The sequence below is a fragment of the Rutidosis leptorrhynchoides genome, chromosome 11, assembly GCF_046630445.1.
Source record: "Rutidosis leptorrhynchoides isolate AG116_Rl617_1_P2 chromosome 11, CSIRO_AGI_Rlap_v1, whole genome shotgun sequence".
Taxonomy (NCBI): Eukaryota; Viridiplantae; Streptophyta; class Magnoliopsida; order Asterales; family Asteraceae; genus Rutidosis; species Rutidosis leptorrhynchoides.
Window position 1 is genome coordinate 287,084,607 of NC_092343.1, and position 14,667 is coordinate 287,099,273.

Genomic DNA, 14,667 nt, shown 5'->3' on the forward strand with positions numbered 1-14,667 from the left:
TAAGCCTTTTTCAAATGCTCCCGAATCATATCAATTTTGCTATTCGTCTCTAAGACCAAATCAGTACTCCCGATTTCCTTTTGTCCCACTTCACCCCAACAAATCGGGGTTCGACATCTATGCCCATAAAGCATCTCATAAGGTGGCATCCCAATACTAGTATGATAACTATTATTGTACGAGAATTCCACCAAAGGCAAATGCTCATCCCAACTACCACCAAAATCAATAATGCACGCTCGTAACATATCTTCCAAAGTTTGATTCGTACGTTCGGTTTGACCGTCCGTTTGAGGATGATATGCCGTGCTCAACTTCAGTTGCGTACCCATATCTTCGTGAAACTTTTCCCAAAACCGAGATGTAAAACGAGTATCTCGATCCGAAATAATAGATATAGGAACACCGTGTCGAGAGATGACTTCCTTGATAAACAACTTAGCCAAGGTCTCCGACGATATCGCTTCCTTAATGGGAAGAAACAAAGCACTCTTCGTCAGTCGATCAACTATAACCCAAATCGAATCAAACTGGGTTCTCGCCATTTTAGGTAATTTTGTGATGAAATCCATGGTAATGTGCTCCCATTTTCATTTCGGGATTTCTAACGGTTGTAACTTACCATACGGCTTTTGGTGCGCTTTAACTTGCAAACACGTGACACATTGCTCAACATACTTCACAATATCACATTTCATGCCCGGCCACCAATAATATTTACTTAAATCAAGATACATTTTCGTTGCGCCCGGGTGAATGGAATACTTTGACTTATGTGCTTCATCAAGTAACACTTGTCGATAATCACCCATCTTAGGCACCCACACTCTTCCTTGAAAAGACAACAAACCCCGCGAGCCCATAGTAATGAACTCTGATTGTCCCACAATTCGCTCTGCATGCTTGTTGTGAACGTAAGCCTCTATTTGAATCACGCCGAGTTTTTCAAGAAAATCGTTAGTAATAATCATACGTAACAATCCCAATCGTAACGCCGGGTGATGACTCTTTCGACTTAACGCATCCGCGACCACATTCGCCTTACCCGAATGATAAAGTATCTCACAATCATAATCTTTTACCACATCCATCCACCTACGTTGACGATAATTCAAATCTCGTTGATTAAAGAGATGTTTCAAACTCTTATGATCCGAATAAATCGTACACTTGACACCATACAAGTAATGGAGCCAAATTTTCAACGCATGCACAACCGCCACCAACTCAAGATCATGAGTCGTATATCTCGTCGCGTGTTCCTTTAATTGTCGAGAGGCATAAGCGATGACTTTACTCCTTTGCATTAGAACACACCCGAGCCCATTTAACGATGCATCGCAATAAACCATCATGTCTTCCACTCCTTCCGGCAACACTAACACCGGTGCTTGACACAACTTCTCTTTTAGCAATTGAAAAGCAATTTCTTGCTCATTCTCCCAATTAAATCTCGCGTTCTTCCTTGTCAACTTCGTCAATGAAGAAGCGATTTTAGAAAAGTCTTGGATAAATCGACGATAATAACCGGCCAATTCGAGAAAACTCCGGATTTTCGTAGGCGTAGTCGGTTGTCTCCAACTCTTCACCGTCTTTATCTTCCCCGGATCTACTTGAATGCCGTCTTTGTTCACAATGTGACCAAGGAATTGAACCTCCCTTAGCCAAAATTCACATTTGGAGAACTTAGCTTACAACTTCTCCTTTCATAACGTCTTCAATACTTCACGCAAATGACGTTCATGCTCGTTCATACTTTTCGAGTATACTAGTATGTCGTCAATGAACACAATCACCGACTTGTCCAACATAGGTTGGCACACTGGGTTCATAAGATCCATGAATGCCGATGGTACATTCGTAAGACCAAAAGGCATAACTACAAACTCAAAATGCCCATAACGCGTTCGAAAAGCCGTTTTCTCGATATCTTCCTCACGGACCCGCATTTGGTGATAGCCGGACCGTAGGTCGATTTTAAAGAAATACGTCGCACCTTGAAGTTGGTCAAACAAATCGTCAATCCGAGGCAATGGATAATGATTCTTGATTGTCACTTTATTCAACTCCCGGTAATCGATTCACATCCGCATACTACCATCCTTCTTTTTCACGAATAAAACCGGAGCGCCCCACGGCGAAGCACTCGGTCGAATAAAACCCTTCTCAAGCAACTCTTGGGTTTGATTTAACAACTCTTGCATTTCCGTTGGTGCTAAACAATAAGGAGTTTTAGAAATGGGAGTAGCTCCCGGAACCAACTCGATATGAAATTCAACTTGTCTTTCTGCCGGAACACCCGGTAACTCATCCGGAAAAACGTCTTCGAATTCACTAACCAACGGAATTTCACGAATAGGTTGTGGCTCGTCACGAGTATCAACAACATGGGCAATAAAAGACATGCCACCACTAACAAGAAAACGACGTGCCCACTGACATCTCCCGTTCTTATTGATTAAAAACGTTCCATATTAATTGATTTCGTTGCGAGGTTTTGACCTCTATATGAGACGTTTTTCAAAGACTTCATTCATTTTTAAAACAAACCATAACCTTTATTTCATAAATAAAGGTTTAAAAAGCTTTACGTAGATTATCAAATAATGATAATCTAAAATATCCTGTTTACACACGACCATTACATAATGGTTTACAATACAAATATGTTACATTGAAATCAGTTTCTTGAATGCAGTTTTTACACAGTATCATACAAACATGGACTCCAAATCTTGTCCTTATTTTAGTATGCAACAGCGGAAGCTCTTAGAATTCACCTGAGAATAAACATGCTTTAAACGTCAGCAAAAATGTTGGTGAGTTATAGGTTTAACCTATATATATCAAATTGTAACAATAGACCACAAGATTTCATATTTCAATATACATCCCATACATAGAGATAAAAATCATTCATATGGTGAACACCTGGTAACCGACATTAACAAGATGCATATATAAGAATATCCCCATCATTCCGGGACACCCTTCGGATATGATATAAATTTCGAAGTACTAAAGCATCCGGTACTTTGGATGGGGCTTGTTGGGCCCGATAGATCTATCTTTAGGATTCGCGTCATTAGGGTGTCTGTTCCCTAATTCTTAGATTACCAGACTTAATAAAAAGGGGCATATTCGATTTCGATAATTCAACCATAGAATGTAGTTTCACGTACTTGTGTCTATTTTGTAAATCATTTATAAAACCTGCATGTATTCTCATCCCAAAAATATTAGATTTTAAAAGTGGGACTATAACTCACTTTCACAGATTTTTACTTCGTCGAGAAGTAAGACTTGGCCACTGTTGATTCACGAACCTATAACAATATATACATATATATTAAAGTATGTTCAAAATATATTTACAACACTTTTAATATATTTTGATGTTTTAAGTTTATTAAGTCAGCTGTCCTCGTTAGTAACCTACAACTAGTTGTCCACAGTTAGATGTACAGAAATAAATCGATAAATATTATCTTGAATCAATCCACGACCCAGTGTATACATATCTCAGTATTGATCACAACTCAAACTATATATATTTTGGAATCAACCTCAACCTTGTATAGCTAACTCCAACATTCACATATAGAGTGTCTATGGTTGTTCCGAAATATATATAGATGTGTCGACATGATAGGTCGAAACATTGTATACGTGTCTATAGTATCTCAAGATTACATAATATACAATACAAGTTGATTAAGTTATGGTTGGAATAGATTTGTTACCAATTTTCACGTAGCTAAAATGAGAAAAATTATCCAATCTTGTTTTACCCATAACTTCTTCATTTTAAATCCGTTTTGAGTGAATCAAATTGCTATGGTTTCATATTGAACTCTATTTTATGAATCTAAACAGAAAAAGTATAGGTTTATCGTCAGAAAAATAAGTTACAAGTCATTTTTGTAAAGGTAGTCATTTCAGTCGAAAGAACGACGTCTAGATGACCATTTTAGAAAACATACTTCCACTTTGAGTTTAACCATAATTTTTGGATATAGTTTCATGTTCATAATAAAAATCATTTTCTCAGAATGACAACTTTTAAATCAAAGTTTATCATAGTTTTTAATTAACTAACCCAAAACAGCCCGCGGTGTTACTACGACGGCGTAAATCCGGTTTTACGGTGTTTTTCGTGTTTCCAGGTTTCAAAACATTAAGTTAGCATATCATATAGATATAGAACATGTGTTTAGTTAATTTTAAAAGTCAAGTTAGAAGGATTAACTTTTGTTTGCGAACAAGTTTAGAATTAACTAAACTATGTTCTAGTGATTACGAGTTTAAACCTTCGAATAAGATAGTTTTATATATATGAATCGAATGATGTTATGAACAACATTACTACCTCAAGTTTAGTAGGTAAACCTACTGGAAGTGACAAGACTAGCTTCAAAGGATCTTGGATGGCTTGAAAGTTCTTGAAGTAGGATCATGACACAAAAACAAGTTCAAGTAAGATTTTTACTCGAATTAAGATAGTTTATAGTTATAGAAATTGAATCAAAGTTTGAATATGAATATTACCTTGAATAAGAAAGATAACCTACTGTATATAACAAAGGTTTCTTGATCTTAGATGATTACTTGGAATGGATTAGAAAGCTTGGAAGTAAATTAGTAAACTTGAAGGGATTTTTGAAGTGTTCTTGAAGTGTTCTTCCTATGATGATTATAGCTTGATTCTTGAAGTGATTTTTGATGAAGATGATCATTAACTACTGGAAAAATACGTTCATAATAGTGTGTGTGTGTGTTGAGAGAGAATTAGAAAGAGAATTGGAAGTGAAATGGAGTGAATGATGAGTGGTAATTGGTGAGTGGTGAGTGGGGTTAAAAGGAGTTCTAGTTAGTTGACTAGCTCATGGTAGAAGTTAAAATTGATTAGTCATACATGACATAATCAAGAGTGGAATCCCATGCTAGTTCCTATCGGTATATACCCATAGTAAGTACGTTTTGAAGCTGTGTATAATACGGGTAAGAATACGACTAGAATTCTTGATGAAAGAAAAGAATGGGAAAGTAACTGTAACCATTTTCGTTAAGTATGAGTGTTTTGATATATGTCTTGAAGTCTTCCAATAGTATTTTAATACATCTAAATACACTACATGTATATACATTTTAACTGAGTCGTTAAGTCATCGTTAGTCGTTATATGTAAGTGTTGTTTTGAAACCTTTAAGTTAACGATCTCAATTAATGTTGTTAACCCATTGTTTATTATATCTAATGAGATGTTAAATTATTATATTATCATGATATTATGATATATTAATATATCTTAATATGATATATATACATTTAAATGTCGTTACAACGATAATCGTTACATATATGTCTCGTTTCGAAATCCTTAAGTTAGTAGTCTTGTTTATATGTATATAACTCATTGTTAATATACTTATGGAGATACTTACTTATCATAATCTCATGTTAACCATATGTATATCCATATATATATATCGTCATGTCGTTTTTACAAGTTTTAACGTTTGTGAATCGCCGGTCAACTTGGGTGGTCAATTGTCTATATGAAACATATTTCAATTAATCAAGTCTTAACAAGTTTGATTGCTTAACATGTTGGAAACATTTAATCATGTAAATATTAATCTCAATTAATATATATAAACATGGAAAAGTTCGGGTCACTACAGTACCTACCCGTTAAATAAATTTCGTCCCGAAATTTTAAGCTGTTGAAGGTGTTGACGAATCTTCTGGAAATAGATGTGGATATTTGTTCTTCATCTGATCTTCATGCTCCCAGGTGAACTCGGGTCCTCTACGAGCATTCCATCGAACCTTAACAATTGGTATCTTGTTTTGCTTAATTCTTTTAACCTCACGATCCATTATTTCGACGGGTTCTTCGATGAATTGGAGTTTTTCGTTGATTTGGATTTCATCTAACGGAATAGTGAGATCTTCTTTAGTAAAACATTTCTTCAAATTCGAGACGTGGAAAGTGTTATGTACAGCCGCGAATTGTTGAGGTAACTCAAGTCGGTAAGCTACTGGTCCGACACGATCAATAATCTTGAATGGTCCAATATAACTTGGATTTAATTTCCCTCGTTTACCAAATCGAACAACGCCTTTCCAAGGTGCAACTTTAAGCATGACCATCTCTCCAATTTCAAATTCTATATCTTTTCTTTTAATGTCAGCGTAGCTCTTTTGTCGACTTTGGGCGGTTTTCAACCGTTGTTGAATTTGGATGATCTTCTCGGTACTTTCTTGTATAATCTCCGGACCCATAATCTGTCTATCCCCCACTTCACTCCAACAAATTGGAGACCTGCACTTTCTACCATAAAGTGCTTCAAACGGCGCCATCTCAATGCTTGAATGGTAGCTGTTGTTGTAGGAAAATTCTGCTAACGGTAGATGTCGATCCCAACTGTTTCCGAAATCAATAACACATGCTTGTAGCATGTCTTCAAGCGTTTGTATCGTCCTTTCGCTCTGCCCATCAGTTTGTGGATGATAGGCAGTACTCATGTCTAGACGAGTTCCTAATGCTTGCTGTAATGTCTGCCAGAATATTGAAATAAATCTGCCATCCCTATCAGAGATAATAGAGATTGGTATTCCATGTCTGGAGATGACTTCCTTCAAATACAGTCGTGCTAACTTCTCCATCTTGTCATCTTCTCTTATTGGCAGGAAGTGTGCTGATTTGGTGAGGCGATCAACTATTACCTAAATAGTATCAAAACCACTTGCAGTCCTTGGCAATTTAGTGATGAAATCCATGGTAATGTTTTCCCATTTCCATTCCGGGATTTCAGGTTGTTGAAGTAGACCTGATGGTTTCTGATGCTCAGCTTTGACCTTAGAACACGTCAAACATTCTCCTACGTATTTTGCAACATCGGCTTTCATACCCGGCCACCAAAAATGTTTCTTGAGATCCTTGTACATCTTCCCCGTTCCAGGATGTATTGAGTATCTGGTTTTATGAGCTTCTCTAAGTACCATTTCTCTCATATCTCCAAATTTTGGTACCCAAATTCTTTCAGCCCTATACCGGGTTCCGTCTTCCCGAATATTAAGATGCTTCTCCGATCCTTTGGGTATTTCATCCTTTAAATTTTCCTCTTTTAAAACTCCTTGTTGCGCCTCCTTTATTTGAGTAGTAAGGTTAGTGTGAATCATTATATTCATAGATTTTACTCGAATGGGTTCTCTGTCCTTCCTGCTCAAGGCATCGGCTACCACATTTGCCTTCCCCGGGTGGTAACGAATCTCAAAGTCGTAATCATTCAATAATTCAATCCACCTACGCTGCCTCATATTCAGTTGTTTCTGATTAAATATGTGTTGAAGACTTTTGTGGCCGGTATATATAATACTTTTGACCCCATATAAGTAGTGCCTCCAAGTCTTTAATGCAAAAACAACGGCGCCTAATTCCAAATCATGCGTCGTATAATTTTGTTCGTGAATCTTCAATTGTCTAGACGCATAAGCAATCACCTTCGTTCGTTGCATTAATACACAATCGAGACCTTGCTTTGATGCGTCACAATAAATCACAAAATCATCATTCCCTTCAGGAAATGACAATATAGGTGCCGTAGTTAGCTTTTGTAGTGACCCGAACTTTTCCATGTTTATATATATTAATTGAGATTGATATTTACCTGATTAAATGTTTCCAACATGTTAAGCAATCAAACTTGTTAAGACTTGATTAATTGAAATATGTTTCATATAGACAATTGACCACCCAAGTTGACCGGTGATTCACGAACGTTAAAACTTGTAAAAACTATATGATGACATATATATGGATATATATATAGTTAACATGATACTATGATAAGTAAACATATCATTAAGTATATTAACAATGAACTACATATGTAAAAACAAGACTACTAACTTAATGATTTTTAAACGAGACATATATGTAACGATTATCGTTGTAAAGACATTTAATGTATATATATCATATTAAGAGATATTCATACATGATAATATCATGATAATATAATAATTTAAAATCTCATTTGATATTATAAACATTGGGTTAACAACATTTAACAAGATCGTTAACCTAAAGGTTTCAAAACAACACTTACATGTAACGACTAACGATGACTTAACGACTCAGTTAAAATGTATATACATGTAGTGTTTTAATATGTATTCATACACTTTTGAAAGACTTCAATACACTTATCAAAATACTTCTACTTAACAAAAATGCTTACAATTACATCCTCGTTCAGTTTCATCAACAATTCTACTCGTATGCACCCGTATTCGTACTCGTACAATACACAGCTTTTAGATGTATGTACTATTGGTATATACACTTCAATGATCAGCTCTTAGCAGCCCATGTGAGTCACCTAACACATGTGGGAACCATCATTTGGCAACTAGCATGAAATATCTCATAAAATTACAAAAATATGAGTAATCATTCATGACTTATTTACATGAAAACAAAATTACATATCCTTTATATCTAATCCATACACCAACGACCAAAAACACCTACAAACACTTTCATTCTTCAATTTTCTTCATCTAATTGAACTCTCTCAAGTTCTATCTTCAAGTTCTAAGTGTTCTTCATAAATTCCAAAAGTTCTAGTTTCATAAAATCAAGAATACTTTCAAGTTTGCTAGCTCACTTCCAATCTTGTAAGGTGATCATCCAACCTCAAGAAATCTTTGTTTCTTACAGTAGGTTATCATTCTAATACAAGGTAATAATCATATTCAAACTTTGGTTCAATTTCTATAACTATAACAATCTTATTTCAAGTGATGATCTTACTTGAACTTGTTTTCGTGTCATGATTTTGCTTCAAGAACTTTGAGCCATCCAAGGATCCATTGAAGCTAGATCCATTTTTCTCTTTTCCAGTAGGTTCATCCAAGGAACTTAAGGTAGTAATGATGTTCATAACATCATTCGATTCATACATATAAAGCTATCTTATTCGAAGGTTTAAACTTGTAATCACTAGAACATAGTTTAGTTAATTCTAAACTTGTTCGCAAACAAAAGTTAATCCTTCTAACTTGACTTTTAAAATCAACTAAACACATGTTCTATATCTATATGATATACTAACTTAATGATTTAAAACCTGGAAACACGAAAAACACCGTAAAACAGGATTTACGCCGTCGTAGTAACACCGCGGGCTGTTTTAGGTTAGTTAATTAAAAACTATGATAAACTTTGATTTAAAAGTTTTTATTCTGAGAAAATGATTTTTATTATGAACATGAAACTATATCCAAAAATTATGGTTAAACTCAAAGTGGAAGTATGTTTTCTAAAATGGTCATCTAGACGTCGTTCTTTCGACTGAAATGACTACCTTTACAAAAACGACTTGTAACTTATTTTTCCGACTAGAAACCTCTATTTTTTTTGTTTAGATTCATAAAATAGAGTTCAATATGAAACCATAGCAATTTGATTCACTCAAAACGGATTTAAAATGAAGAAGTAATGGGTAAAACAAGATTGGATAATTTTTCTCATTTTAGCTACGTGAAAATTGGTAACAAATCTATTCCAACCATAACTTAATCAACTTGTATTATATATTATGTAATCTTGAGATACCATAGACACGTATACAATGTTTCGACCTATCATGTCGACACATCTATATATATTTCGGAACAACCATAGACACTCTATATGTGAATGTTGGAGTTAGCTATACAGGGTTGAGGTTGATTCCAAAATATATATAGTTTGAGTTGTGATCAATACTGAGATACGTATACACTGGGTCGTGGATTGATTCAAGATAATATTTATCGATTTATTTCTGTACATCTAACTGTGGACAACTAGTTGTAGGTTACTAACGAGGACAGCTGACTTAATAAACTTAAAACATCAAAATATATTAAAAGTGTTGTAAATATATTTTGAACATACTTTGATATATATGTATATATTGTTATAGGTTCGTGAATCAACCAGTGGCCAAGTCTTACTTCCCGACGAAGTAAAAATCTGTGAAAGTGAGTTATAGTCCCACTTTTAAAATCTAATATTTTTGGGATGAGAATACATGCAGGTTTTATAAATGATTTACAAAATAGACACAAGTACGTGAAACTACATTCTATGGTTGAATTATCGAAATCGAATATGCCCCTTTTTATTAAGTCTGGTAATCTAAGAATTAGGGAACAGACACCCTAATTGACGCGAATCCTAAAGATAGATCTATTGGGCCTAACAAACCCCATCCAATGTACCGGATGCTTTAGTACTTCGAAATTTATATCATATCCGAAGGGTGTCCCGGAATGATGGGGATATTCTTATATATGCATCTTGTTAATGTCGGTTACCAGGTGTTCACCATATGAATGATTTTTATCTCTATGTATGGGATGTGTATTGAAATATGAAATCTTGTGGTCTATTGTTACGATTTGATATATATAGGTTAAACCTATAACTCACCAACATTTTTGTTGACGTTTTAAGCATGTTTATTCTCAGGTGATTATTAAGAGCTTCCGCTGTCGCATACTTAAATAAGGACGAGATTTGGAGTCCATGCTTGTATGATATTGTGTAAAAACTGCATTCAAGAAACTTATTTTGTTGTAATATATTTGTATTGTAAACCATTATGTAATGGTCGTGTGTAAACAGGATATTTTAGATTATCAGTATTTGATAATCTACGTAAAGTTTTTTAAAACCTTTATCTATGAAATAAAGGTTATGGTTTGTTTTAAAAATGAATGCAGTCTTTGAAAAACGTCTCATATAGAGGTCAAAACCTCGCAACGAAATCAATTAATATGGAATGTTTTTAATCAATAAGAACGGGACATTTCAGTTGGTATCCGAGCGTTGGTCTTAGAGAACCAGAAAATTTGCATTAGTGTGTCTTATCGAGTTTGTTAGGATGCATTAGTGAGTCTGGACTTCGACCGTGTTTTCTTTAAAAATGATTGCTTAACATTTTTGTTGGAAACTATATATTTTTAACATATGAATATTATGTGATATATTAATCTCTTAACGTGTTTGATATTATGTGATAGATGTCTACCTCTAGAACAAGTCCCATTGACTCACCTAATAATAATGAAGAGTCAAATGTAAATTGGAATGATTCGTGGACTGATTCACAAGTTCCCGAAGAGGAACCGGAAGAAGAGTCGGAACCGGAAGAAGAATCGGAACCGGAAGAAGAATCGGAACCGGATGAAGAAATAGAACCGGTGGGGGAAATAATAAAACGATTAAGTAAAAGAAAATCCTCAACCAACCGACCAAGGTTAATTATGGTCAATGGTGTTTCCGCCAAGGAAGCAAAATATTGGGAGGATTACCAATTCTCCGATGAATCGAATTCCGACGAGAATTCCGATGATGTTATAGAAATTACCCCAACTGAATTTAAAAAGGCAAAAGAAAATAATAAGGGAAAGGGCATAAAAATAGAGAAATCTAATTCCAACCCCGATGAACTTTATATGTATCGTCAACCCCCGAAGTCCTTAAGTTGTAACAATGACCCGGGAACCTCTAAACCACCAGGTTTTTCTAAACCAATGTGGATCACGACGGCTCGTATTAGGGGAACATCATATATCCCTAGAAACTTGGCAAAACGAACCAAAACCGAAGAAGAAGAAACAAGTGAGTCGGAATAAGATAGTTGTATTCGTGTGGTGTAATATATGTAATATAGTGTGCTTATGCTTTATGATATATGTAAAAATTGCTTGTATTAATAAGTATTTTTTTTATGAATCTAACTCTTGTCTATTTTACAGTATAAAAACACAAAATGGATAGACAACCCAATATTTTAAGAGACCTACCCGGAGACATGATTGATGAAATCTTGTCTAGAGTCGGTCAGAATTCTTCGGCACAACTATTTAAGGCGAGATCAGTTTGTAAGACATTCGAAGAACGTTCCAAAAATGCCTTGGTTTATAAAAGGCTTTCGTTCGGAAGATGGGGGATATCACATTGGGAAATCCATAAGTTACAATGTGTTTACTTTGACGCATATATTGCGGGGAACCCAAATGCTATTTTACGCAATGGGTTAAGAAATTATTTTGACTCAATATATCCGAATATTGGACTTCGTGACTTAGAAAAAGCGGCTAACATGCAACATAAAGAAGCATGTTATGCTTACGGATTAGTAATGTTCGCTTCTCACCAAAGTGAGAACAAGAACATCGGGCTACAACTATTAAACAAAACGTTCCCACAAGTGACGGAGTCGGTAATTGGGGTAAGAAATGAGGTTTTTAGATTATTACGGGACTGTTGGACATTACGTAACCCTCGTCCCTTTGATGACGTTACAACACGCTGTCTTATCAACGGCCATAACGGTTATGTTGCACAAGACCAAGGATGGGAAGTAGTCCTAGTAAAACCAGAATGCATGACTTGTTTCTGGACGTATGAATTACGTGTCTTTATTGCCTTTGCTGAACGACTTGTGTACTAGCTAGAATTGTCTTCACAACTATCTTGTATCAAAGTTATTGTGTGCTATATTTCATGCTTTATGTAAAATAAGAGGTATTGTAATTTTGTAAAATATTGTATAAAAGTTTGAACGCGAAATATTATTATAATCAGTTTTTCATATAGAATTGTAGTAGTTGAATTGTATATTAGCTACAAAGTATGAACTTAACGGGTAGGTACTACCCGAATTTAAACTTATAAAACGCTAATATGAAGAAAAAGCTTTTATAAATGAGTTCATATTATGCTACGAAATACTATTAACTACTCTTAATATTCTGTATGATTAACTTGTTCCATTTAACTATTTTGAAGGAAATGGCACCGACTACTCGACACACCGTGAATATGAATGAAGAGGAATTCCGTACTTTTCTAGCTTCAAACATAGCCGCAGTACAGGCTGCGCTACATACCAACAATAACCTTGGATCTAGCAGTACAGGAAATCGTGTAGGATGCACCTACAAAGAATTCACTGCCTGCAAACCTTTGGAATTTGATGGAACCGAAGGACCGATCGGATTGAAACGGTGGACCGAGAAGGTTGAATCGGTGTTTGCCATAAGTAAGTGTACTGAAGAGGACAAAGTGAAGTACGCTACGCATACCTTCACAGGTTCTGCGTTAACATGGTGGAATACCTATCTAGAGCAAGTGGGACAAGATGATGCGTACGCACTACCGTGGTCAGCATTCAAGCACTTGATGAACGAGAAGTACCGTCCCAGAACCGAGGTCAATAAGCTCAAGACAGAACTTAGAGGGTTACGAACCCAAGGATTTGATATTACCACGTACGAAAGACGATTCACAGAATTGTGCCTATTGTGTCCGGGAGCATTCGAAGATGAGGAAGAGAAGATCGACGCGTTTGTGAAAGGATTACCGGAAAGAATCCAAGAAGATATAAGTTCACACGAGCCCGCCTCCATACAACAGGCATGTAGAATGGCTCACAAACTAGTGAACCAGATTGAAGAAAGAATTAAAGAACAGACTGCTGAAGAGGCCAATGTGAAGCAAGTCAAAAGAAAGTGGGAGGAAAACGGTGATAAGAATCACCAATACAACAACAACAGCAATTACAACAATAATCGCAACAATTATCCCAACAATCGCAACTACAACAAACGGCCCAACAACAACAACAACAACAACAAAAACAACAGCAACTACAACAATCATCCCAACAACAATAATAACCGCAACAACAACAACAATCAGAAGCAACTATGCCAAAGGTGTGAAAAGAATCACTCGGGGTTCTGCACCAAATTTTGCAACAAGTGTAAAAGAAATGGTCATAGCGCGGTGAAGTGTGAGGTCTACGGACCAGGGGTTAATAGAACGAAAGGAACAAATGGTGTCGGAACGAGTAATGGCGGAGCAAGTAGTGTCGGAGCAAGTTATGCCAATGTAGTTTGTTATAAATGTGGAAAACCAGGCCACATTATTAGAAATTGCCCGAACCAGGAGAACACGAATGGACAAGGCCGTGGAAGAGTTTTCAATATTAATGCGGTAGAGGCACAGGAAGACCCGGAGCTTGTTACGGGTACGTTTCTTATTGACAATAAATCTGCTTACGTTTTATTTGATTCGGGTGCGGATAGAAGCTATATGAGTAGAGATTTTTGTGCTAAATTAAGTTGTCCATTGACGCCTTTGGATAGTAAATTTTTACTCGAATTAGCAAATGGTAAATTAATTTCAGCAGATAATATATGTCGGAATCGAGAAATTAAACTGGTTAGCGAAACATTTAAGATTGATTTGATACCAGTAGAGTTAGGGAGTTTTGATGTGATAATCGGTATGGACTGGTTGAAAGAAGTGAAAGCGGAGATCGTTTGTTACAAAAATGCAATTCGCATTATACGAGAAAAAGGAAAACCCTTAATGGTGTACGGAGAAAAGGGCAACACGAAGCTACATCTTATTAGTAATTTGAAGGCACAAAAACTAATAAGAAAAGGTTGCTATGCTGTTCTAGCACACGTCGAGAAAGTACAAACTGAAGAAAAGAGCATCAATGATGTTCCCATTGCAAAAGAATTTCCCGATGTATTTCCGAAAGAATTACCGGGATTACCCCCACATCGATCCGTTGAATTTCAAATAGA